The 26,939-nt window shown below is 41.2% G+C and overlaps 1 protein-coding gene across 3 annotated transcripts in view; it reads left to right on the top strand.

Annotated features, from left to right (window-relative positions):
• Positions 1-26,939, top strand: part of RERE (arginine-glutamic acid dipeptide repeats) — a 465,254-nt gene that overhangs the window by 71,300 nt on the left and 367,015 nt on the right. The window lies entirely within an intron of this gene.

Genomic DNA, 26,939 nt, shown 5'->3' with positions numbered 1-26,939 from the left:
AAACGTAGATCACCTCATTCTCTTACTTAAAACCCTTCAGATTCTCATTCTGCTGAGAATAAAATACAGATTTTTTCTTCCTATGGCTGTGTGCCAGCATAGCTGACACTTCTGAGTCTCTGATATAACTGTGACCACTCTCCACTTGCTCCCTTAGCGTCAGTCACAGTGGCCTCCTGTCCTTTCTGTTGTTTTAGGAACTAACAAGCTAACTCTCACTGAGGTGTATTGCATTCATCATAATTGCCTCAATGTGGTTCCATCAGGTTTTTTCTTTGTTTGCTTCATTTTATAATTTAGATCTCATTTCAATATTATTCCTTAGGGAGGCTCTCCTTGGCTTCCAGTCTAAAGTAGCGCATTACTCTACATCACCTTATCCTTTTTTTTTTTTTCCCAGAATAAAAAATTGTGTTCTTTTGCTTTTTACTTATGTATTATTTGATGCCTTTCTTGTGAAATTATCTACAATTAAATTCCCAGTGGCAGGAATAATTCTCAGAATATAATAAACTCCCAAGAAATATTTTAAAAATGAATGAATAAGCTCACAGTGATCTCCTTCATATATCTCTGTTGGAGTCTACCATTATAGTGAAGTTGTTAGTATGAGGTGGTTAGGAGCGCTGGCACTGCTTACTAGATTGGGGGACCTTGGGCATGTTACTTAACTCCTCCAGCTCTTCAATTCCTTATCCAAAAATTGTGATAATAATAATAATTATACCCACTTGATGGAGTGGTTTTGATTATTAAAGGAACAGATAAGTAAGTACTTGTAAAGCAAGTAAAACAGTACCTGGCTCACAGCTTACCGAGATCGTGATAAATGTTAGCCATTATTATTACCATCATCGCTGTCCCCCATGCCTATGAAATGCCAGAATAGAGACCTACTTACTTAATTAGATCCTCTTTTTAAAATATGTATCTTCTGATACCTCATTATGAAACAAGACCTATTTGGGCCTTTTAGGAATGGAAGTTTTGATTGGATAAGAAAAGAAAGGAGTAATATAGGAAGGTGGGACTAAGTCTGATGAGGTCCTTGAAATGCTTAAAGTCCACACCTTTGGGGTTGGGAAGAAAGACAAAAGGAGAAATTGAGCAATCACCAGGTTTTTCATACTTGCCAATGTTAATGAGAATGTTGAAGTTGGGATGCTACCAAAAATTGCTTGGTAAGTTACTCGTCCTGGAATTAATGCATGCATACTGATGAAGAAAGCTCTTGACACTTTTGGTTCTGTTCCCATAATCTGTAGGGTTCCTAACCATATACTTGGGTTGGAGCACAAAGCTTGTGTTTGGAACTGAAGAGAGTATCTGATGATAGCATGGAGAATGGATGGAAGGGGAGGGCTGTACAAGATACAGCAACATAACCTGTGGGACTATTGTGGTAACTGAGTTTAGAGATGGGGAAGCTCTGAACTAAGGTAGTGATGGTGTGAGAGTGAATGAGAGAGGGTATCTGGCGTGGGGCTGAGAGAAGAGTCTAAGATAATTCCCAGGTTTCTGACTTAAGTGACTATGGATGAGTTAGAATCCCACGTTTGAGTCTCAGCTCCACTATTTACCAGCATAATAACTTTTGGCAAGTTACTTCATTTTTCTAAACTTAGTTTCATTACCTGTAAAATGGTAGAGGTAAATAAGGGTGTTTCTCTCTCAGAATTGTCTTGAACTTTAGATGAAATTATGTGTAGTTGTATATAACTACTTAAGTAATATAGAAAGTTATGGCCGGGAGTGATGGCTCACGCTTGTAATCCCAGCAGTTGGGGAGGTTGAGGTGGGCGGATCACTTGAGGTCAGGAGTTTGAGACCAGCCTAGCCAACATGGTGAAACCCCATCTCTACTAAAATAAATACAAAAATTAACTGGGTGTGGTGGCATACACCTGTAATCCTAGCTACTCGGGAGGCTGAGGCAGAAGAATTGCTTGAAACCGGGAGGCGGAGTTCTCGGCAGTGAGCTGACATTGTGCCATTGCACTCCAGCCTGGGCGACACAGCGAAGCTCTGTCTCAGATATACCTCCTCTCTTATTATCTTTAGTAACAACTAGGACAGGAAATAACATCAATGAGATAAACAGATAAGAGAGTAAGGGAGGATTAGGTTTTGGGGGTAAAATGTATATGGGATATTTAGAGAATTCCAGTTCACTGCATATGGGTTTAAGTTTAAGAAGATAGTTCTGTAACTAGATAAGGTAATAATTAGAGTGTCTTAAATATAGTAGATACTCAGTAAATCAAGTATGAATATCATGTGTTGATTTATCTGTCTTTCCAAAGTTGTAGTTGGTAGCAAAAAAAAAATCAGGATGTTTAAAAAAAATCGGATAAAACCTTCTTTGAGCCTTCATCACTTCTGGCCTGGTTACCCTAGCAGGTTCTTTTTTTCTTTTTTTTTCTTTTTTTTTTCTTTTTTGGGAGAAAGTCTCGCTCTGTCGCCCAGGCAGGAGTGCAGTGGCGTCATCTCGGCTCACTGCAAGCTCCGCCTTCTGGGTTCACACCATTCTCCTGCCTCAGCCTCCTGAGTAGCTGGGACTACAGGCGCCCACCACCATGCCTGGCTAATTTTTTGTATTTTTAGTAGAGATGGAGTTTCACCAAGTGTTAGCCAGAATGGTCTGTATCTCCTGACCTCACAGTCCGCTTACCTGTGCCTGCCAAAGTGCTGGGATTACAGGCGTGAGCCACTGCGCCTGCTCCCTAGCAGGTTCTTAACGGGTCTTGTTCTCCCTGCCCACCTCCCACTTCCACACCCACACCCATGCCAGTTGTTTTCACAACACAGCAAGCCTAAAGATCCTTTTAAAAGTTAAGTCAGGGCTGGGCGCAGTGGCTCATGCCTGTAATCCTAGCACTTTGGCAGGCTGAGGCAGACGGAGGTGGATCACGAGGTCAGGAGATTGAGACCATCCTGACTAACACCGTGAAACCCCGTCTCTACTACAAATACAAAAAATTAGCCGGGTGTGGTGGTGGGCGCCTGTAGTCCCAGCTACTTGGGAGGCTGAGGCAGGAGAACGGCATGAACCCGGGAGGCGGAGCTTGCAGTGAGCCAAGATTGTGCCACTGCACTCCAGCCTGGGCAACAGAGTGAGACTCCATCTCAATAAAACAAAAAACAAAAAAGAAAGTTAAGTCAGATCCTGTCCCTCTTCTGCTTGGGACTTTGCAGTGGCTTGACCTTTCACAATGCCATCTTGGGGGTGTCTGTCTCTGTCTCTGTCTCTGTCTTTCTCTCTCCTGCTCCCTCTGTCTCTCTCTCGCTTCCCCTCATCTCCCTTCTCTCCTCCTCCCTCCCGTCTGCCCTCCTTCTCTCTCCCACCCTCCCCACCACCCCTCCCCTGTCTGCCCTCCTTCTTTCTCACTGCCCCCCGACCCCGATACACACCCCCACACTTGCTTGCTGCAGCCACACAGGCCTTCTTGCTGTTTCTCTTATCTGCCAGGTGTCCTCTTGTAGCTGTTAATTTGGCCCTGAGTACAATTAATTATAATGTAAGTCAGACCACAATCACGACTTGTATGTCAGTATAGTCTCTGACTTATGATGCTTTGACTTAGAATTTTTTAACTTTATGATGGTGCAAAAATGATACACAGTCAATAGAAACCATACTTTGAGTACCATATAACCATTTCGTGTTTTACTTTCCGTATTCAATAAGTTACATGAGATACTCAAGTTTATTATAAAATAGGCTTTGTATTAGATGATTTTGCCCAATTGTAGATTAATGTAAGTGTTGCGAGCAAATATCATGCAGGATAGGCCAAGCTGTGATGTTTGGTAAAGTAAGTGTATTAAATTATTAAATGCATTTTCAACTTAGAGTATTTTCAGCTTTTTCAGTGGGTTTATCAGACTTTCCTCATGTTACAGCGAAGATGGCTGTCTGTAGCTCTAGGCCTCATCCCTGTTGCTAGCGGATCCAGCAAAAAGAGATCCTTTTTTTTCCCTTCTTCTTCTTCTGGTGGTTCTAGCAGAAGTTATGGGGAGGGTTCTCAGTGGTTCTTCCTGAGACACGGGCCCATTCTTGAACAAGTCATGGTGGCCAGGAGGATTTAGTATGGTGAGCAACCCTGGATCCACCCAAACTACATGTTATTAGGTCCCCATATGAAGTGGTAGTTTCCTAGAATAAAGTGGGTGAGGAGGGTGCTTTGTTAAACAGACAAAAGCTATCATCAGACTATGATTTCCATTAACATAGATACAATCTCTTTGAACAGAGATATAAACAGAGTACTTTGGCAGTACCCTGAAGGCAACAAATAATTCTGATTGTAAGGATCAAAGAAATTTTCACAGAGGTTACATTTAAACTGGACCCTTTCAAAAGAGATGGGCTCTTGCTCAGTAGCCCAGGCTGCAATGCAGGATCATGGCTCACTGCAGGCTCAACTTCCTGGGTTCAAGCAATCCTGCCTCAGCCTCTCGAGTAGCTGGGACCACAGGCATGTGCTACCATGCTTGGCTAATTTTTAATTTTTATTTTTTGTAAAGATGAGCTCTCCTTGTGTTGCCTAGGCTGGTCTTGAATTCCTGGGCTCAAGCGATTCTCCTGCCACAGCCTCCCAAAGTGCTAGTATTACAGGTGTGAGCCACCGTTCATGGCCAGTAAGAAAGATGTTTTAAAACAGAAAAGAAAGGGAATATATGTTAGGGGGTGGAAAAGTATGTATGCCAAGACATGGAGGGTTGGAGCATGGAGGAGAAGGGGCTGAGGCCAGAGGTCCAATCCATATATTAGAGTATTAAGGAGTTTAGACTTCATTCAGTGAACGATGGAATCCTGTAGAAGTTTTAAGCAGGAGTATAATCTCATCACACCTCTTTTTGCAGTAGTTTAGCCAGGCGATCATGACAGCTGAACCTAGGCCAAGGGTAGTCTGGAATGGAATGGGACAGATTGAAAACCATTTGGGAGATAGAAATGAAATTATAATAGCTGGACATGCCAAGTGTCAGTGGTTGAGAAAAACATAACCATGTGTATTAGTCTGTCTTTGCACTGCTATAAAGAAATACCTGAGCCTGTTTAATTTATAAAGGAAAGAGGTTTAATTGACTCACAATTCTATGTAGCTGGAGAGGCCTCAGGAAACTTACAGTCATGGCAAAAGGCAAAGCAGGCACCTTCCCAAGGCGGTAGGAGGGAGTGAGGAGCGAAGTGGGAAGAGCCACTTACAAATCCCTCAGATCTCCTGAGCACTCAACATCTCCATAACATCGTGGGGCAAATGGCCCCATGGTCCAATCACCCCCTGCCAAGTCTCTTTCTAGACACATGGGGATTATGGGGATTACAGTTCAAGATGAGACTTGGGTGGGGGCACAGCCAAACCATATCACCATGAAAGTCACTAGAATACGCTAGGGTGAAGTGGTGGAGGAGTGGTTTATACCTGAGAGTTTCTATTCATGGACTCGCTTGACTGGAGGTGGGATAAACTGCATCCACAGCGCCATGCATGTCATGGGAAAATCAAATTGTCCTAATATGTGATTTCTGTTTTCTTGGGTCTAGGTGATTTTGAAGTTTTCCATTTTAGACTATGGGCATTTGTCTCCATTATCCTGTACATACTATTTATTTCATCTCAGTTGATTTAAGAAGTCTTTCTGTATGGAGAACATATATTTTATTTCTTTTGTCTCTTACCACAAAATGCAGTGTGGAACTTTGTACATTTTAGCTTACTGACTTTTGTTAACTGATCAACACCTCTATTTCTGTTTTCTTATTTTATCACTAAAATTTGAAGGTGATCTCTTTTAGACCATATTATGAGCTATTTAGATCAGTTCTGTCTTACCTATTGTTTTAATGGCCAGATGGCACACTGGATGGTATACTTTTTCTATCAGAATTACCTGATTGAGAATGTACCCATCAGTTATTTTGCTGTGTATGTTTTAGATAGCAGACATGTTTAAGAATGCAGCTAATATAGTGTTTGTGAAGAGTTGTAGTATTAGAGGACGTGTATGTGGAGAAACAAAGGTGAAACGGAATTCTCCCTGTGGTTAATGTGACCTTCATAATGTTTGAGTGGTGTGGTGTAACATCGTTACTACCCACATATGAAACTTAAGCAGTTTACATTTTCTACACCAGGGTTTTTTCCATTGCTTTAGCAGGACATAGAATTCCTTGCTTTTTGTTAAAATGTATGTGAGCACTCAGGGGCAGCCTTAATGATTTTTGGGTATAGTTGGAATAACAATTTCATTCTGAAAAGTCCTTTGGGCTTTAAGTTAAATGAAAGGGAATCATCTCTTAAATGTATGTCCACTCCCACTTGGAGAGCTTTTCATTTCACAGCGTCAGTATTAAGATTAATTTCCGGGACTGTCTATTTTCTTTCATTCAGTCACTATTTATTGAGCACTTACTGTGCTTCAGCACACAGTTCTAAGTGCTGAGGAAGCAACAGTGAGTGAAACAAACCCAAATATTCCTTAATTCATGGAGAAAATATTCTAGTGGGAGAAAACAGACAGTAATATACAAATAAGTAAAGATTTGATGGTGAAAAGTGCTGTGGAGAAAAACCAAGCAGGCACAGGGGAAATGGCAAGCTGAGATTTGGCTGAGGGAGTAAGTGGTCGTGGTGGGCTTAAAGAACGATTGGGGAAAGCTGACATTTTAGCAGATAAGTGAGGGACTGAGCCCTGTAGAAGTAAAGGAAAAGATCAGTCTTGGTAGAGAGAATATCCCCGAGGCCCTTGTTAAGTTTCATTTTATTGACAAGATTTTCTTGATTAGACTATGCATGTCTATACATGTTATAGAAGATGAAATATACATCAGTTGGAATAAAAATAGTTTAAATATGGCCAAGAGTGGCCAGGTACGGTGGTTCACGCCTATAATCCCAGCACTTTGGGAGGCCAGAGATTCCTTGAGGCCAGGAGTTTGGGACCAGCCTGGCAAACATGGCAAAATCCTGTCTTTACTTTAAAAAAAAAAAAAAAATTACAAAAATTAGCCTGGTGTGGTGGTGTACGCCTCTAGTCCCTGCTACTTGGGAGGTTGAGGTGGGAGGATTGCTTGAGCCTGGGAGGTGGTGGTTTCAGTAAGCCTAAATTCTGCGACCGCACTCCAGCCTGGATGACAGAGTGAGACCTTGTCTCAAAAAAAATAGGACTACCGGCACGCACCACTGCATCTGGCTAATTTTTAAAATTTTTTGTAGAGACGGGGTCTTGCCTTGTTGCCCAGGTTGTTCTCAAACTCCTGGCCTCAAGCAGTCCTCCCACATTAGCCTCCCAAAGTGCTGGGATTATAGGTGTGAGCCACTGTGCCCAGCTTGAATAAACGGCATACTTACTATGTCTTTTTTAAACAAGTGTGTAATAAACTCACACACTTTTAAGTAAGATCATACAGTTGTCCACAATATATCTCGAGGATTAAACAATTACCGAGTTGCTGAAATAATGTCTGTCTGTATCCTAAGTTTGTTTCCCCCTTTAGACTGTGAGAATGATATAAATAAACAATAACAACAAAAGAGCTTAAATCTTCAAGATTATACCTTTTTTTTTTTTTTTTTTGGAGACAGGATCTCACTCTGCACCCAGGCTGGAATGTAGTGGCATGATCACAGCTCACTGCAGCCTCAACCTCCCAGGTTCAGGTGATCCTCCCACCTCAGCCCTTCGAGTAGCTGGGACTACAGGGATACCGCATCACACCTGGCTAATTTTTAACCATCATGTCTGGCTAATTTTAGCCATCATGCCTGGCTAATTTTTGTATGTTTTGTAGAGACAGGGTTTTGCCATGTTGCCCAGGCTGGTCTTGAACTCCTGGGCTTAAGTGATCTACCTGCCTTGGCCTCCCAAAGTGCTGGGATTGCAGGTGTGAGCCAGCGCCCCTGGTGGTTGTACTTTGTATATTTTAGTGCTTTGGCTTGTGTGAGTTCTACCAGTCCTGAATATATTTCCCCTAGCCATTGAGTGGATGAGATTGCTACTTACTATTGCGGATTTGGCTAAGTTTCCTCCCAGAGTGGCAAAGTAACTTTTTTTTTTTTTTTTTTGAGACAGAATCTCGCTCTGTCGCCCAGGCTGGGGTGCAGTGGCCGGATCTCAGCTCACTGCAAGCTCCGCCTCCCGGGTTTAGGCCATTCTCCTGCCTCAGCCTCCCGAGTAGCTGGGACTACAGGCGCCCACCACCTCGCCCGGCTAGCTTTTTGTATTTTTTTAGTAGAGACGGAGTTTCACTGTGTTAGCCAGGATGGTCTCGATCTCCTGACCTCGTGATCCGCCCGTCTCGGCCTCCCAAAGTGCTGGGATTACAGGCTTGAGCCACCGCGCCCAGCCGCAAAGTAACTTTATATACCAATTCAGCTCTACAGTCTGCTCCATAAATCCCTGAGCAAATTCCTGGAGTTAGCCAGAGAGATACTCCCTTTGGGAGTGTCAGAGAGGACCTAGTTTTTATTTCATATGGGTCAGAGTGCTTTAGAAGACTGTTTGCATTGCATAATGATTCTAGAACTGTGATTGGGTAAACAAGTTACTGAAAACAAATAGGATGTATTGATTTTCTACTGTAGAAGCATGGTGTGCTATGGAATGTCATGTTGTAATATTTGATTTTCATTATTGGGTGTAAATAAACAGAATCCTTTGATATATACGTACTACACTGGGATGGCACGGTTCACCTTGAAAACTAACAGTCTTTTTCCTCATCTGCATACAGTATACTGAAATCATACAAATTTATAATTGCCAGCTGGTTGAATTAGTTTTTTTTCTTTTGAGGAATAGACTTGATATTTTACTTTATCTTAATTGTTAGGCATGAGACAAAGGCATTGTCTCCTTATCCTTAGAGTTACATATGTGTAATAATTTTATTGCATGTATACTGATCAACATATCAGATACAATGTCAAAGCCAAAATTTTCTCCTTTTACGTTGTTATTCGCTTCATAAAATGTTTCCCCTCGTATTAGTCTGTTCTCGCTGCTATAAAGAACTAAGACTGGGTAATTTATAAAGGAAATAGATTTAATTGACTCACAGTTTCACACTGCTGGGGAGGCCCCAGGAAACTTACAATCATGGCGGAAGGTGAAGGGAAAGCAAGGCATCTTCTTCACAGGGTGGCAGGACAGAGTGAGTGCTGAGCGAAGTGGGGAAAAGCCCCTTATAAAACCATCAGACCTTATGAGAACTCACTCACCATCACGAGAACAGCATGGAAGAAACTGGCTCCACGATTCAGTTACCTCCACCTGGTCTCTCTCTTGACATGTGGGGATAATGAGGATTATGGGGTTTATAATTCAAGATGAGATTTGGGTGGGGACAAACGCCTAACCATGTCACTCCCCTTCATTCAACATTCATCAACTGAGCTGATATTGAGTGTCTGCTTTGTTCTAGACATCTTGCTAACTCTTTGGGATTCAGTGATTAAGAAATTTTTCTTGCCTTCATAGAGGTAAAAGTATGAATGATGAGAGTTAGTTAATAAGGAATTTTGGTCATGTGCTGTGTAAAGAAATTTTGGGCAATCGTGGACCACACCACATATATGACATTGGTTCCATAAGATTATAATGGAGGTGAAAATTTCCTATTGCTTAGTTACATTGTATGTGGTATAAGGTTGTAGCCCAGTATATTACTCGTGTGTGTGTGGTGATGCTGGTGTAAGCAGACCTAGTATGCTGCCGGTTATATAAAAGTATACCACATTCAATCATGGACAGTACATAATACTTGATAGTGATTATAAATGATTGTTTTACTGGTTTATGTATTTACTACAGTGTACTTTTTATCATTATTTTAGAGTGTACATCCTCTACTTACATATAAAATAATTAACTGCAAAATAGCCTCCAGCTATTCTGGAAGAGGTATTCCAGAAGAAGGCATTGTTGTTACAGGAGATGACAGCTCCATGTGTGTCATTGCCCCTGGAGACCTTCCATTGGTCCAAGATATGGAGGTGCAAGAGCAATATTGATGATCCTGACCCTGTGTATGCCTAGACTAATGTGTGTGTTTGTGTTAGTTTTCAACAGAAACATTAAAAAGTTAAAAAATTTAACAATAGAATAAAGCTTATAGAATAAGGTTATAAAAATAAAATGTCTTTGTAGAACTGCATGGTGTATTCATGTTGTGTTTTAAGCTGAGTTATTAGGAGTCAAAAAGTTTTAAAAATGGTTTATAAAGTAAAAAAGTTACAGTAAACTAAGGCTGATTTATTATTGAAGAAAGAATAATATTTAAAAGATGAATTTAGTGTAACCTAAGCACAGTGTTTATAAAGTTCACAGTGGTGTACAGTAATGTCCTTGGCCTTCACATTCACTCAACACTGACTCACTGACTCACCCAGAGCGACTTCCAGTGAGCTCCATTCATGGTAAGTGCCCTAGACAGATATACCATTGTATTACAGTTGTTTACAGTATTCAGTACTGCAACATGCTGTACAGGTTTGTAGTCTAGGAGCAGTAGGCCATAGGTATCATCTAGGCTTGTGTAACTACACTGTATCATGTTCACACAAGGATGAACATACATCCATTGTTAAGCAACATATGATTGTACAATAATGTGTGGTAAGTGTTCTCAGTGGGGAAGAAGAGGGTTCTATTTAGTGTACTTAGCAGGGGCAACTGACTTGGAGCAAGACAGTTGAGAGCTGAAGAATGATGAAGGATCAGCTAACTGAAAAGTGGATATGGCAATAGGGGAAAGACGGAAGGCTGTTGTGGGCAGAGGAAACCCATGTGCAGTGGCCCAGAGGCAAAACAAAACAACAAAAAGCAAGCAAGTAAAACTGGATGGGGGCATTAACACTATTATTAACAATAATATATTATTATGTAATGTAATATAATTAATTAAACAATAATGTATCACTATTACTAACATTAATCATAATGGAGTAAAGTGGATGGAGTGAAGTGGATGGATTCAAGAACTACTTAGAAAGAAGATAGGGCCTGTAGGACATGATGATTGGAGGAAGAATCAAGGATGCCTCTAGGTTTTGGGTTTGGACAACTGATAGATGATGGTGCTTGTGTCAGTTATTGATTTATTGCTTCTCACCTTGAAGTTTGTCCTTCATTGCTTGCTCTGTGAAAATGAATCTGGGCCTTTTGCTTTTCCTCTGCCAGCTGGCATGATGTTAAGTTTTGTCAGTAGAGGGTGCTGGAGAGACACTGAGGAGGAAAGAGTTTTACTTGCCGGTTCCGAGAGAGGCTGATGTGGCACATGGGGTTTCTTCAGTGCTCAGGCATTTGCAGTTTAGTGGCCAGCAGCTCTCCTACTGCCCAGGTAGCGGAGTGCCTCCACTGAGACACTTCCCCACAAACAACTTTCCTTGGCATTCTAGAGGACTGATTTCTGGCAAATTTCACAGAGTAGATCTCCTGAAGTTCTGTCAGGTATGATCCCCCTCCAGCAAGGTCTGGATCTCAGCCCTAGTGTTGGGGGAACTCTTTCTTGGGTGCTGTGTCTCAGCCTTAAGGGTGGTGGCAATTATATGCTGTGTTACATAATATTATATTTGCTACTATATTTTATGTCAGCTATTGCTATGTTCTTTCAAGGTCTTTTTCTTATTTGCCAAGTTCTCATTAATCTCTTGTTATAGTTAATGATTTTTAATCTTCCCTTGTTCAAATTACCATGTAGTTTCTGTCTCCCTGATTGGATTTAGACTGTGACTGCACACAGAGTGTTCTGTTAGAATCATAAAGAGAGAGCATATTTGGGGAGAGAGATGGACAAGATTTGGGTCATGACCAATTTTAAGTACAGAACACTCACAAGGAGATATCCAAGTGCCTGTCATATATGGGTCTGGAATGAGCTCTGAAGACCTGGATTGGAGATTGCCCAGGAAGAGTGTGAGGAAAGAGATGACAGTATGGCCAGGATAGAGTCCTGTAGGTTACAGCCTGTTCACACAAAAAGGAACCTCCTAAGGAGGCTGGGGAAGACTGATTGGAGGGATACTATAGTTTATTATTATATTATTCATAGGGTTGTTGTGAGGGTGAAATGAGTTGATACTATATAAAGCACTGAGCATAATGTCTGGCACGTACATCCTTAGTAAATATGACTACTGACTGTGCTGTTGTCTGCTGGGCACTGTGGTGGGTGACAGGGATAGAGGATGACCAGGGCTGCAGGCTCTGCCTTGAGGGGTGGGGAATGGGAAGAGGCTTGTTAAGTATATTATAGTGAGTAGTAGGTGTCAGAAAGGTGTGAATAGGCTGGATATGGTGGCTCATGCCTGTAATCCCAGCACTTTGGGAGGCTGAGGCAGGAGGATTGTTTGAGGTCAGGAGTTTGAGACCAGCCCAGGAGAATCACTTGAACCTGGGAGGCAGAGGTTGCAGTGAGCCGAGTTCACACCACTGTGACAGAGCGAGACTCCATCTCAAAAAAATAAAAAAAAGAACAACAACAAAAGAAAGGCATAAAGAAAGCTCCAGAAACTTATGCCTCGGATATTCTGATCAGGGGCCGTAGAGGAGGTAAAGGCTCAGCTGGATCTTGGAGGAGAGGTGCAGGTTTGCCCCATGGAGAGAAGGCAGGGAAGGTCTTCTGAACAGAGGGAAGAGCATTAGCCAAGGAGGGAGAGTGCTTGACAGCCCAGTCCCACAATGGGGTCATGGTTTGCCCCTTGACTTAGGGGTGGGACAAAAATTGGACACACTTTCTGAATAGCTATTTATTCTACATCCTTATATTCCACAGTGTGCTTTGCTCCCATAACTGTATTTATAATTTATTTAGTGAGTTTTAAAATTTCTGCAGGACATGTGCTAGTTAACAGTCTAAAATGATTTAAAACTTTCATTTGTGCCAACATTTTACTTAAGCTTTCATCGAGTGTGAAATTGGAGTGTGTAGGCTGAAATGTTTGAGAGGGGAAAGTTGAAATGTACTATGTGCTATGCCACTTCATTGAGTTTTACTCTGTGGATGAAAACATTTTTTTTCCAGCCACGCATGGTGGCTCGCACCTGTTATCTTAGCACTTTGGGAGGCCAAGGCAGGAGGATCACTTGAGCCCAGGAGTTGGAGACCAGCCTAGGCAACATAGGGAAATCCTGTCTCTCTACAAAAAGAGTTTAAAAAATTAAAAAAAAAAAAAAAAAAAAATCTGCTTCCTCAACATTGATAGAACTCAGAACAGTTTCTAGGTCATGTGAGTTCTCTTCAACTTGCAGTTGTTTTTCAAAGGTTCAACAACAGAAGAAATGGAAATTCCTGAAAATTGTATGACTCTTCTCTCAATAACTCACATTTTTGGCAATTTAGGAAACAGGTGTGATAAACTTTTGATTCTTTTGGAGGGAAAACATGGCAATTAAGCCTTAAAGCTCTCTGTGATTTATTCTTTGTGACTGGAATGTTATTTTCCTTTTTCTCTGGTAAACTCCAAGTAAATGTACAGCTCACTTACTAGTTTTCTAGTCTTTTCTAAAGTTTCCTAATTTGGTTTACCAAAGCACTGCCCTAAGATGATTCTGTGGTAATGCTTGGCATGCTTTCATTGAAGACGCTCAAATTGTCAAAAAAAGAAAACAGTCCAACAAGCATTCATTAAAATGTGTTATCTTTGGACTCTGGTAGAGGAAGTCCCTTGGCTGAAATGGCACACTCTAATCCAGAAATTCTCCTGAAAGGTCTGCTTCTGAGTCTTCAGAGGAAGGAGGAATATATTTCCTAAAGAACGATAATCATTTGTTTTTTTCAGAAAGAAGAGTTAAACCATTCTTTATTGGCTAGGACTGCTGGGATATAAGAAGGAGGCTGAGAAGGAAGATGTCAAACTGTGACTCTCCAAAGGTTTTAGATTTTTTTTTTTTCCGCCTTGCTTCTAGAGGTAACAGACACCTATAACTCTTTGTTCTTGATGAAGACCAAGTGTTTGCCTAAAAGAGTGTTGAGAGACCCAAGAAAATAAGACACTTAGGGCAGTTTTACTTTACTTGACTATCCCTTGGGTAAAATGATGGAAGTTGAAGTGTGACTCTTCTGATAATTGCCTCCTCTATTCTTTTATGATATAAACCAAGGGTAACATCCCAAGATTATTATATTTTTGAAATTTGGGGATTGTTTTGAAGTTGATAAAATATTTCATATTGGCAATTTATTGAGAAGTTGAAAGGAAAACATATGCTCACTTTAAGAACAAGTATAGGCTGGGCGTGGTGGCTCACATCTGCACTTAGACAGGCGAAGACTGATGAGGAACTCTACTAAAAAAATACAAAAAATTAGTTAAGATGGTCCCAGCTTGGGAGTTTGAGGGAGGCAAGCAGCAGTGAGCCGAGATCAGCCGATTACATCAGTCAACAGAGCGACTTGTCTTGAAAAAAAAAAAAAAAAAAAAAATCTGATGGTTTAAATGCAGAACAATAGCAGAATTAGAGGTGGCAGAACCCCTCTTACCATCATCTAGATTCTACAGTTGCTTTTTTTTGAGACGGAGTCTCGCTACTGTGTCACCCAGGCTGGGAGTGTGTGGCTGCTCGCTCACGCAAAGCCTCACTTCCCAGGTTCAGGCCATTCTCCTGCCTCAGCCTCCCAGTAGCTTGGGACTCTGCCAGTTTTTTCAGGCTAGTAGGACAAGCCACCCAGGTAGCTTGTATATACCCCACTTCCTGACTGCGGATCCTACTCACCGGGCCTCCCAGGGATTGCAGGCCGAGCCACCAAGAGTTGCATTTTTACCATACTTGCTATAGTATGTACATTTACTGTATTTACTGTAGAGTCATTCTCTATCCATTTCTTTGTGTATAAGGATTTTGCTTTAATATTTTATATTACAGCAAAATGCTACAAACAATGTAGGAGAAAGGTTGAATATGGTAAATCACTACTATTATGTCTGTTCTTGCATTGCTATAAATACTGAAGACTGGGCAATTTATAAAGAAAAGAGGTTTAGTTAGCTCACAGTACTGTAGGCTGTATGGGAAGTAAGGCTGGGGAGGCCTCAGGGACCTTTTTACTCACGGTGGAAGGCAAAGCTGGAGCAGGCATCTTCACATAGCTGGGGCAGGAGGAAGAGGGTGAGTTTGAAAATTCCAGTAGTTCATAATGGCTTGAAACAGTCTGGATTATGAGAGAGGAAATGGCAGATGATGATGATAGCTGACATTTATTGAGCACTTAGACAATGTCCTGTTCTAAGTGTTTTTTATGTTTTAATGTATTAAGTCTCTATAGTAACTATGATAGTGGTAGTATAATTACCTTCATTTTACTGTTGAGCAGACCGAGGCAGGGAGATGAAGTAACTTATCCTAGGTCTTGCAAAGTCAGCCCATGTTTGTGTGCATCCCTCATGCTGCCTGATGAGCCTGCTAGGTAGGTGTAGTGCAGACATTGAGCAGTGTCTGGATTCGCTTCCATAAGCTTTGGGAAACTATAATATTAAAGGATTTTAAGCAATAAAGTGAAACTCTCAGATTTCTACTCTAGGATGACCAGCACCAGCTTAGGGAAGGTGATGAAAATCTCATTTCCCCTTCCTTCCTTTCCCTTCTCCTCCCACCCCATATCCTTTATGTCCTCCCACCCCATATCCTTTATGTCCTGAAGAAATGATATAATTCATTATTAATATAATACTTTGAGAAATGTGGAGGAGTTCTTTAAATCGATCTTCACCTTGTATTGTATTGTATTTTTTTTTGAGACGAAGTCTCAGCTTTTTGCCCAGAGTGGAGTGCAGTGGCACAATTTCAGCTGACTGCAACCTCCACCCCCCGGGTTCAAGCGATTCTCCTGCATCAGCCTCCTGAGTAGCTGGGATTGCAGGCACCCACCACTACGCCTGGCTAGTTTTTGTATTTTTTAGTAGAGATGGGGTTTTGCTATGTTGACCAGGCTAGTCTTGAACTTCTGACCTCAGGTGATCTGGCCCATCTTGGCCTCCCAAAGTGCTGGGATTACAGGCATGAGCCACTGTGCCTAGCCACATACATATTTTAGATTAAACTCCTATATTATGTATGTAACAAAATACCTCCAGACTGCTGCTTAACACAACGTTCAGCATTTGTTATCCCACACACTTTTTGTGGGTCAGGAATTTAGGAGTGGCTTAAGGTCCCCTCTCAGGTTGCAGTCAACTGAAGGCTTCATAGGGCCTGGAGGATCCAGTTGCAACATAGCGCATTCACAGGGTTGGCAGAGTTCATGCTGGCTGTTGGCAGAAGCTTCAGTTCCTTGCACGTGGAACCTCTTCATCGTACTGCCTGAGTTTCTTCATGATACTGCACCTTGGCTTTCCAGAGGAAAGGATTCACATAAGAGCAAAGTGAAAGCTGCAATGTCTTTTATGACATAGCCTTGGAAGACATTGTTGTCAAGAGTTTGAATACCAGGAGGCAGAGCTCATTGGGGGCCATTTTGCGGGCTGGCTACCACAGTTCTCGTGAAAATGTCAGTGAATAGAATAATAAAATTTAGAACTGAAAGGAGCCCTAGCCCAGTAGTTTCAAGATGTGGCTCTTGAACCAGCAGCATCAGTTGTGAATGTGGTTAAAATGTAAATTATTGGGCCTGTCCGAAGACTTAACTGAATTAGGATCAAGGAGTGACTCCCAACACACTCTCTTTCTCTTTTTTTTTTTTAAATAAACTTTATACTTTAGAACACTTTTAGATTTATAGAAAAATTGAGCAGATAGTACAAGTAGTTCCCATACACACACACACACAAACACACAGTTTCCCCTATTATTAACATCTTGCATTAGTGTGGCTTATCTGTTACAACTGATGAAGCAGTGTTAATGTATTATTATTAACTGAAGTCTACAGTTTAAGGTTCACTCTTTGTGTTGTACATTCTGTGGAGTTTGGCAGAAACATAAATGTCATGTGCTTATCCACAGTTACAATATCATGCAGAATAGTTTCACCACCATTAAAACTTCTGTGCTCCATGTAATCATCTCTCCCTTCTTCTCCCAGCCCCTGGCAACCACTGGTCCTTTTACTGTGTCTATAGTTTTGCTTTTTAAAGAAAGTTAAAGTTCCTTTTAAAGAAAGTTCTGTGGTTGGAATCTTATGGTGTGTATACTTAGATTGTCTTCTTTCACTTAACAATGTACATTTAATGGTCCTCTTTTTTGTTCTTTAGTGCTCATTTCTTTTTATTGTTCAATGAACAACACAGTTGCGTATCTATTCATGAAGTACAGTTGAAGTACAGTTGGTTGCTTTCTGTCTTTGATTATGAATAAAGCTACTCTAAAATTTGTGCAGATTTTTGTATGGACATAGTTTTTAAGTCAACTGGACAAATACTTAGGGGCACAATTGTGAGATTGTATGGTAAGATTATGTTTAGCTTTTTCAGAAAATGCTATACTGTGCTTCATGTTTGCTGTGAGCATAGATGCTAGATGCTTTAGTTTCCCGTAGTTTTCTTGTTTTTTTCCTCCCTTGGTTTCTTTGGGTTTCCCTAAGAACTCCTTCTTAAATAGTCTGTCTTGAAGCTCTGTCAGTTGTAATGCAGTTTTTTTTGTTTTTGTTTTTGTTTTTTTAATACTGGAGATCTGTTGATGTGGTAGAAAAGTGTTGGGGAAGGAGTGCATTCTGTAATCTAATATTAAATCTCAGTTTTTTAGTGGGCATAAATCCGTAGGCTGTGATCTTCAGGAGAGTTTTTAGCTTTCCTCCCCTCACCCCTTCTGTGAGAAAGCAAGAGGGAGTTGAGTAATTGTCCTTTCCCCAGGTCTACAAAGCTCTTGCAAAGTAGTTTCTCTTAGCAGGTGGGCCTTTGTTATGGTCAATGCTCTGAGCAATTTCAAAATGGTAACTTTCCCCTCTCCCTACCTAAAATACAAGGGGATTTTTTTCTTTGATGTTCTTGTGAGAACCTGTTGAGGCTCCTGGAGGTAAAAAGCTATAGGTCCCTGTTAAGTCTGGACCTCTAGAAGTTTTAACTCTCAAGCTAGTCCACACTCAGTCTTCTGCAGTTTGTCAGCATTACCGTTCAGGTAATGATTACTGTATTGCTTACTGGTTCCTGTAGCTTTCACTTCTGGTAATCTGATCTTTTCTGTGATTCTTTGTATTTTCTTGTGTCTTCTTTCTCCAAATTTTGTGGTAGCTGTTTGCCCTGTGACCCCAATTCTCTAATGGATCTAAGAAAGTCCATTGATTTCAGTTTGTTTAGCTGTTTTCTTGCTGTGAGGATGGGATTGATGACTTCTGAACTGAAAATGAAGCCTGGCACCCAATACCCCTTGCTTTAACAAGTCCCTCCAGGTGATTCTGAGGCATGCGAATGGTTGAGAACTACTGATGCAGCCTAAGTCCTTCAGTTCACAGATAAAATCCAAAGGGGAAGCTGGCCGGTCACTGTGGCTCACACCTGTAATCTTAGCACTTCGGGAGCCTGGGAGGTAGAGGGTGCAGTGAGCTGTGATTGCACTACTGTACACCAGCCTGGGTGACAGAACAAAACTCTGTCTCGAAAAACAAAACCAGACCGGGCGCAGAGGCTCACGCCTGTAATCCCAGCACTTTGAGAGGCTGAGGCGGGCGGATCACCTGAGGTGAGGAGTTCGAGACTAGCCTGACCAACATGGTGAAACCCCCGCCTCTATTAAAATGCAGTGGGAATTAGCCAGGCATGGTGGCACGCAGCTCGTAGTCCCAGCTACTTGGGGAGGCTGGAGGAGGAGAATCACTTGAAACCAGGGAGGCGGAGGTTGTGGTGAGCTGAGATGGTGCCACTGCACTCCAGCCTGGGCAACAGAGCGAGACTCTGTCTCCAAAAAATGCAGCTAAGCTTAATAAAACTTGATTGATTGATTGATTGATTGAGATGGAGTCTCCCTCTTGTTGCCCAGGCTGGAGTGCAATGGCGTGGCATGATCTCAGCTCACCACAACCTCCACCTCCTGGGTTCAAGCTGTTCTCTGCCTCAGCCTCCCAAGTAGCTAGGATTACAGGCATGCGCCACCACACCCAGCTAATTTTTTATTTTTCGTTTGTTTGTTTTTGAGACGGAGTCTCGCTCTGTCTCCCAGGCTGGAGCGCAGTGGCATGATCTCGGCTCACTGCAAGCTCCGCCTTCCGGGTTCCCACCATTCTCCTGCCTCGGCCTCCCAGGTAGCTGGGACTACAGGCGCCCATCACCACGCCCGGCTAATTTTTTGTATTTTTTAATAGAGACGGGCTTTCACCGTGTTAGGATGGTCTTGATCTCCTGACCTCGTGATCCGCCCGTCTCGGCCTCCCAAAGTGCTGGGATTACAGGCGTAAGCCACCGCGCCCGGTGTAATTTTGTATTTTTAGTAGAGACGGGGTTTCTCCATGTTGGTCAGGCTGGTCTTGAACTCCTGACCGCATTTGATCCACCCACCTCGGCCTCCCAAAGTGGTGGGATTACAGGCATGAGCCACCACGCCTGGCTATGAAACTTTGTTTTCAAAACCAGGTACAGTCTCTTGGCCCTAGTTGCTAGCCCCTGTTTCAGAGCCTGTGGAAATCTCATCTTCACTTTATGCCCCAAAAGATGCCATTGTTTTTATCTGCTGGATGGGATCCCCAAGATTACTTAGATTGCTTTCAGAAGTAATAACAGATATCTGGGTATGGAGCACAGCATCTTAGTTTTAGTTTCTTTTTTGAGGGATGCTTTTTGGTGTTATGGTATACCACAGGTGCCTAGTGAAAATTCCGTTTTAGGTGCATTCCCTGCCCTTTGAGGAGATACTGCTGATCTCGAATAACTGTGGGTAATTGAAATATCATACCTTTTAATAATGACAACTAATCCCCTAAAAAGAATATAGACTTTTTAGCTCTAAACATGGTTTGAATAGGGTTTTTTTTTTTTTTTTAATGGTCTCTTATGACTCTAGATTAAAACAAACAAGAAAATAACCCTACTTCTATAGTTACTATAACAGCTGAGGCAAAGCTGTCCTACTAGTGGTGCATGGTAAAGCATGCCTTTTAATAAGTTCTTAAACATAAAGAATAATAGAAAGTCTCAACTTACGGTGTGTTATAGTTGCCTGTGGAGTTATTAGTTTAGAGGAATGATTTTAATTTACTTGGAGTCCTTAGCACATTGCTTATTGCATGCATGCTCAGTAAAAGTGGATATTGGTGTTTGTGCTTTGCAACTTCCACAGGTCTTGGTTGTCATGGCTTCTCATTAGTGCCTTAAGATCCCTTTAGAGCTCTGGTTGCCTGGCAAGAGAAAAGGCAGGAACTGCCAGGAGCTGAAAGGACAGATGTTTAGCTGCAGAAGTAGCCTTTGGGGAGCGTTGGCTACGTTGGCTGAGGTTCGTGTGCATGTGGCCAAGTATGTGAACTTGGGGTTTTGCTAGACAAAACTCTGGGCCACATGGGTTAATTAATATATGCTACAAGTGGTCTTTGTTTTAGAAGTCTTTGCAGTTTGAGCTATTTAAAACTTTTTTTAAATAAGCAAATTATAAGATTCTGTTTGGGGTGCATTCCTGTCCTTTGGGGAAGTACTGCTGACCTTTAAGAATAGTGGGTTATTGGGCTCCGTGGCTCATGCCTGTAATCCCAGCACTTTGAGAGTCTGAGGCTGGCGGATCACAAGGTCAAGAGATCGAGACCATCCTGGCCAACATGGTGAAACACCGTCTCTACCAAAAATAGAAAAATCAGCTGGGCATGGTGGTGCACGCCTGTAGTCCCAGCTACTCGGGAGGCTGAGGCTGGAGAATGGCTTGAACCTGGAAGGCAGAGGTTGCAGTGAGCTGAGATTGTGCCACTGTGTAACAGCCTGGCGACAGAGTGAGACTCTGTCCCCCAGAAAAACCCAACAAACACACACAAAAAACAAATAAAAATAAAAAACAGTGGATAACTGAAATATTGTATGCTTTAATAATGACTACTAGCTGAATATGGTGGCTCACGCCTGTAATCCCAGCACTTTGGGAGGCTGAGGGGGGCGGATCACCTGAGGTCGGGAGTTCAAGACCAGCCTGACCAACATGGAGAAACCCTATCTCTACTAAAAATACAAAATTAGCTGGGCATGGTGGCGCATGCCTGTAATCCCAGCTACTCAGGAGGCGGAGGCAGGAGAATTGCTTGAACTCCGGAGACGGAGGTTGTAGTGAGCCGAGATCGCACCACTGCACTCCAGCCTGGGCAACAGAGCGAGACTCTGTCTCAAAAAAAAAAAAAAAAAAAAGACTACTAATCCATTAAAAAAAAGTCAGTTGTCTGGGCCCAGTGGCTCACGCTGTAATCCCAGCACTTTGGGAGGCTGAGGTGGGCGGATCACCTGAGGTCAGGAGTTTGAGACGAGAGCCTGGCCAACGTGGTGAAGCCCCGTCTCTACTAAAAGTACTAAAAGTACAAAAATTAGCCTGGTGTGGTGGTGCATGGCTGTGATCCCAGCTACTCCGGAGGCTGAGGCAGGGGAATTGCTTGAACTCAGGAGGTGGAGGTTGCAGTGAGCTGAGGTCGTGCACTCCAGCCTGGGCAATAGAGGGAGACTTCATCTGAATAAATGAGTAACTCAATAAATAAAGGTCAGTTTACAGTGTTAGAATACTGACAGCTTGAGTAATTAGAAGAGTCTTATGATTAGAATTACTTCAGGCTAAAAAATATTACAAGGAGACTCTAGAGGGCAGTATAAGTCAGCATGTTCATGCTTCTCCTGGCAGTGGAAAGTTAAATTTTGCTTTGGAGAAATATTCCAGGTGTTCTCAACTCTTTTCCCACCACACGGTGTCCCGGTTTGGTAGAAATGTGAGTTTTGGAAAGAAGTGCTCTGATTTGGCTTACAAAGGTTAGCTAATATATCAGAATTATATGGCCCTAGGGAATATCTCTGCTTGGTTTACAATGCTGTCTTAGAAAAACTGGAATTCCCTTATTGATTCAACTAAATGGAATTGAGTTTGCTTTTCAGACATTTGTGGAGCATTAAGTGAAAGGAATATATCTTTATAGCTAATATATCTTTTGTTTTCACATCTTTTGGGGTAGGAAGTAAATGTACCCTCTATTCGAACAAATGGGAAGAGTTTGACTTATTTTGACCTTTTTTTTTAAACAACTTTTTTAAAAGGTTGAAATTAGATGCCTGATTTCTGAATGTCCGTGTTAATGTTGAACCTTTCAGAACGTTTGCATTAAGCAAAACCCAGAGGCTATTATGCCTATCACTTTTTCTTCTAATTTTTAACCTTCTGTGCATTTTCAGGGAAATCTAATCCTTACATTATTGACTCATCTTACATATAATTCACCAAATATGGTTTGGAAATAACTGTTTTGAAGCCTAAGAAGTTCTAGCTTGTAGAGCCTCTTAGGGTTTTAGGCTTTGCAAGGCAGAAAGTGGGGATTACCAAGGGCAAACTAATGAATCTCCTATAAATTTAGATTTAAGATTTAAAACTATTAATTGCAATTTTTTTTTTTTTTTGAGACAAAATTTCACTCTGTTGCTCAGGCTGGAGTGCAGTGGCATGATCTCGGCTCACTGCAACCTCTGCCTCCCAGGTTCAAGCGATTCTCCTGCCTCAGCCTCCTAAGTAGCTGGGACTACAGGTGCCCGCCATGATGCCTGGATAATTTTTGTATTTTAAGTAGAAACAGGGTTTTACCATGTTGGCCAGGTTGGTCTCAAACTCTTGACCTTAAGTGATCCGCCCGCCTCAGCCTCCCAAAGTGCTGGGATTATAGGTGTGAGCCACTGCATCCGGCCAAAATAGTTACTTTGACATAGTTACAACTATTTTTCCGTTGGAAATAAATCAGGAGTTTTGGAAAATATGATAGAGTTTCCCACATCTTTCAGTAATGTTAAAACTAATGTGCACTTGTGAGGAACCAGTATCATGTATTGGCTTTGATTATTGGTATCGAGTATTAGGTTTACTTCTGGCACCATTTGTGCATCTATGTTTTTTTACATCTTAATCACAGAGTAATGTAAAATAAGCATTTGTGTTTACAAAATATACACTACTCATTGGAACTTTCACCTGAGGCCGGGCGCGGTGGCTCACGCCTGTAATCCCAGCACTTTGGGAGGCCTAGGCGGGCGGATCACAAGGTCAGGAGTTCGAGACAGGAACCCTCGTTTCTACTAAATAGCGGTGGCTAGTCAAGAGGAAGGGATGCCTGTAGTCCCAGTTATTAGAGGCTGAGGCAGGAGAATGGCAGGAACCCGGGAGGCGGAGGTAGTGAGCCGACGCGGCCACTGCACTCCAGCCAGGGGAACAGAGCGAGACCCCGCCTCCCAAAAAAAAAAAAAAAAAAAAAGAACTTTCACCTGAAATTGTGTGTGTTTAATTTATACAGAATTGGTGTGTAAACCAAAGGAGTTTTCTTAACAAGAAAAATAGAAAGTTAATAAAGTTTCTGGGAAAGAAGATTGAATATTTTTTGTTACTAGAAATAAAAGGTAAATTTTTTTTTCTTTTGTTTTGAGACTGAGTCTAGCTCTGTTGCCCAGGCTGGAGTGCAGTGGTGCGATCTTAGCTCACTGCAACTTCCACCTCACGGGTTCAAGGGATTCTCCTGCCTCAGCCTCCTGAGTAGCTGGGATTACAGGTGCTCGTCACCACGCCCAGCTAATTTTTGTATTTTTAGTAGCGACGGGGTTTCACTATGTTGGCCAGGCTGGTCTTGAACTCCTGACCTCGTGATCCGCCTGCCTCAGCCTCCCAAAGTGCCGAGATTACAAGCGTGAGCCACCACGCCCGGCCAGAAGGTAAAATTTTTAAGCAGGTGTGTAATATGTAGAGGAAGTAACTAAATCTTTGAGTTTACAAAAGATTTGGGATATTTGCTTAATTCTCAGACTTGAAATTAACAAACTTACTAAATGTTTTCTTTATTCTGGCAAGTGACAGAACATTGATACAGATAGTATTACTCACATTTTGTTTTATATGAATGTAAATCGGCAGAGTCTCTTGATATCTTGAAATATACAGGAGAAATTTTCCTTAACCTAAGATTGAAATATTATTTAAATGTATAACACTGCACACATAGCACTTAATTTATTTCTTGTACTTTAGAAAACTTCTCTATATACAATAACCTCTCCTAGTCCTTTGGAGGGAATTTTAGTTACTATTTTTTCCCCAATTTATTCCAGTTTACCCAAACCCATTGGTTTGTTTTCCCCAATTTACCCATTTCCCCAGTTTACCTGTTTGAATATCTTGATTTTTTGTTTTTTATTGTTCTCTTTGATGGCAATAGCTTCTTTTGCTCTAGAGAAAACATTTTCTGATGTTATGGTTATAAAATATTTTATATGGATTTATGCCTTTGGGTATTGCTTAAAAGGATCACATGATTAAATGGCAGTTTCATATCTGGAATAATTCATGAAATGGAGATGTCATCTGATAATTGTTGGCAGGAATTTACTTTCTAGCGCCAGATTTGCCCACTAGAGGACATTTCCTTTCAGTAATTACACCCCTTCTAGTCAAGTTGCTGCCCATAGTTCCTTACATGTTTTTTTAACTCCCTTACAATAGCTGGAACAGGATTGGGCAAGCTTTTTCTGAAAAGGACCTGATAGTAAAGATGTTAGGTTCTGTGGGTCATCAAGTCTCTGTTGCAGTTATTCAACCTTGCCTTTAAAATACAAAAGCAGCCATAGGTGATATGCAAATGAACAGCCATGACCGTTTCCAAGAAATCTTTCTTTATGGACACTGAAATTGGAATTTCATATAATTTTCATATGTCATGGAGTAGTTTTCTTCTTTTGATTCTTCACCTTCACCCTTCAACCATTTACAAGTATAGAAACCAAAAGCAGGCCGGAGGCTGGGCTTAACCCATGGGCCCTTTTTGCCAACCCCTGAGCCAGAAACCCAGAGAAAGATACATATAGAAGTGGTTTCTTATTAACAGCTTTAATTTATGCAAATATCCAGGGTTGTTTTGTTACTACCAGAAATAAATGTATTTTTAAATATGTTACATGATATAAATGACATCATTTTAAATAGTGACTTTAGAGCCTAGGGATAGAATATCTTTGGGTGGTAAAGATAAAAGCTGGTTTTCTTTGTCAGATGTTAAATGTAGAAAATTGACAAGAGCTATGGAACAAAATCCTTGATTTACAAGTTGACAAAATTGCTGGAATACACAGAGACTATATAGATTCATTTGATATAAGAGCTTCATTTAAGGGAAGGAATTCAAGGCTCTTTCAGCTTGTGATTTCTATTTTGGTGTATTTTGTCCCCACCTAATGATTTGCACAATGTAATGATGGTAATTCAGAGCTGAAAGTAGGTTGTTTCTGGTTTCAATCCTTCTTTTTATCTGAAATACTGAAAGAGCCAAACTGTATTCTGTACAGGTAGTGGTTACTTTTCTTCTGCTTAAACTTAAAAACACAGCCTGTTTATTAGCTTTTGTTGGCACCAAATAGTACTTGGACACTATATATTTCACAGCAGACATATTTTTTCTACCTAACATTAAGCAGTTGCTTAATTTGAAGAACTGTTCTGTTGAGCCTGCCTAATACAAAATTTCAGTGTACACAGCACAATCTGAATTAATAGAACTCAAACTTACTAGGCCATGAAAATGGCTTAATCAACAGTGAACCCTTTAAAGACCTTGTCAGGTAGTGTTCTAATAGTGATTTTAGGGAAAAAAACAATGATTAGTATTTAAAGATACTTTTTGTTTCAGAGTTTGTTTTCTTTTTTAAAGCCCTCTTGAATAACTTCTGGGGTTGCTCCCATGTTCTGTTTAGAGGGGAAAAAATTGCATCTCTATACTTTATATTGAGCCACAGCCATTCAGTCTAATTAGTAATCTCTTCTTGGTAAAAGCCCTTTCAGACTGAATTGTTTATTCTTCCTTATCTCTAACCTGAGGGTATATTGTTGCTGAGTTGTTAGATTTTATTCTTCTTTGTTGTCATTCTGCAGTTTCTTTTCCCACCTCCGCCTCCCGTTTTGGTGATGGATGGCTAATCTGATGTTTGTGAGGCATTCAGGATTTGATAGCTGTGTGAGAGAGACTCAGCATTCCTTTCTGAACACCCTCTCTTTTCTCTGTTCAAAGTTCTAAATCGTTTGTACTGTCAGTAGTTTTTGATAGGTAGAGGTCAAAGACACCTCTGTTGATTGATTAATTGAATTCCTATGTCAAATAGCTTTTTATTTTGAGGTACAGAGCCTGAGTTTAAATGCAGGTTCTGAAACTAAGTACATAGTCCTCTCTCAGTATTCGTGGGGGATTGGTTCCAGGACCACCTGTGGGTACCAAAATCCACATACATTCAAATTCTTTAAATAACATGGTGTCGTATTTGCATGTAACCTACGCACATCCTCTGACATACTTTAGACCATCACCTCCCTTATACTTTGTATCGTCTCTAAATTACCTATAGTATTTAATGCAATGTAAAGGCCATGTAAATAGTCATACTATATTGTTTATGGAATAATGACTAAAAAAAGTCAATACATGTTTAGTACAGAAGCAACCATCTTTTTTTTGTCCCGCCAAATATTTTCAGTCCGTGGTTGGTTGAAACCACAGATGCAGAACCCAGGAATATGAAGGCCAAGTCTATGGCTTTATTGAACAGATGTTACTTAACACCTTTGTCTCTTGGTTTGCTCACTTAAAAAAAAAAAGTGGAGGTAATAATAGTGCCTATCCTGAAGGGATATTGTCATATATGTGTAATACTTACAGCAGTACCTGGTGTACAGTTAGCACTCAATAAATATTAGTATCACTGTCATTATAGTTTGAATGAAAAAGCTAATGTGAGTTTTAAGTAGGAAAGGGATGTTACCGGAATTGAGTTTCAGAAACATTGGTTTGATAGCAAAGGGGAAGGTGAATGGGGGCTAGGTTA

The sequence above is a fragment of the Papio anubis genome, chromosome 1 (assembly GCF_008728515.1).
Source record: "Papio anubis isolate 15944 chromosome 1, Panubis1.0, whole genome shotgun sequence".
Classification (NCBI taxonomy): Eukaryota; Metazoa; Chordata; class Mammalia; order Primates; family Cercopithecidae; genus Papio; species Papio anubis.
This window is presented reverse-complemented; position numbering and strand designations above follow the sequence as displayed.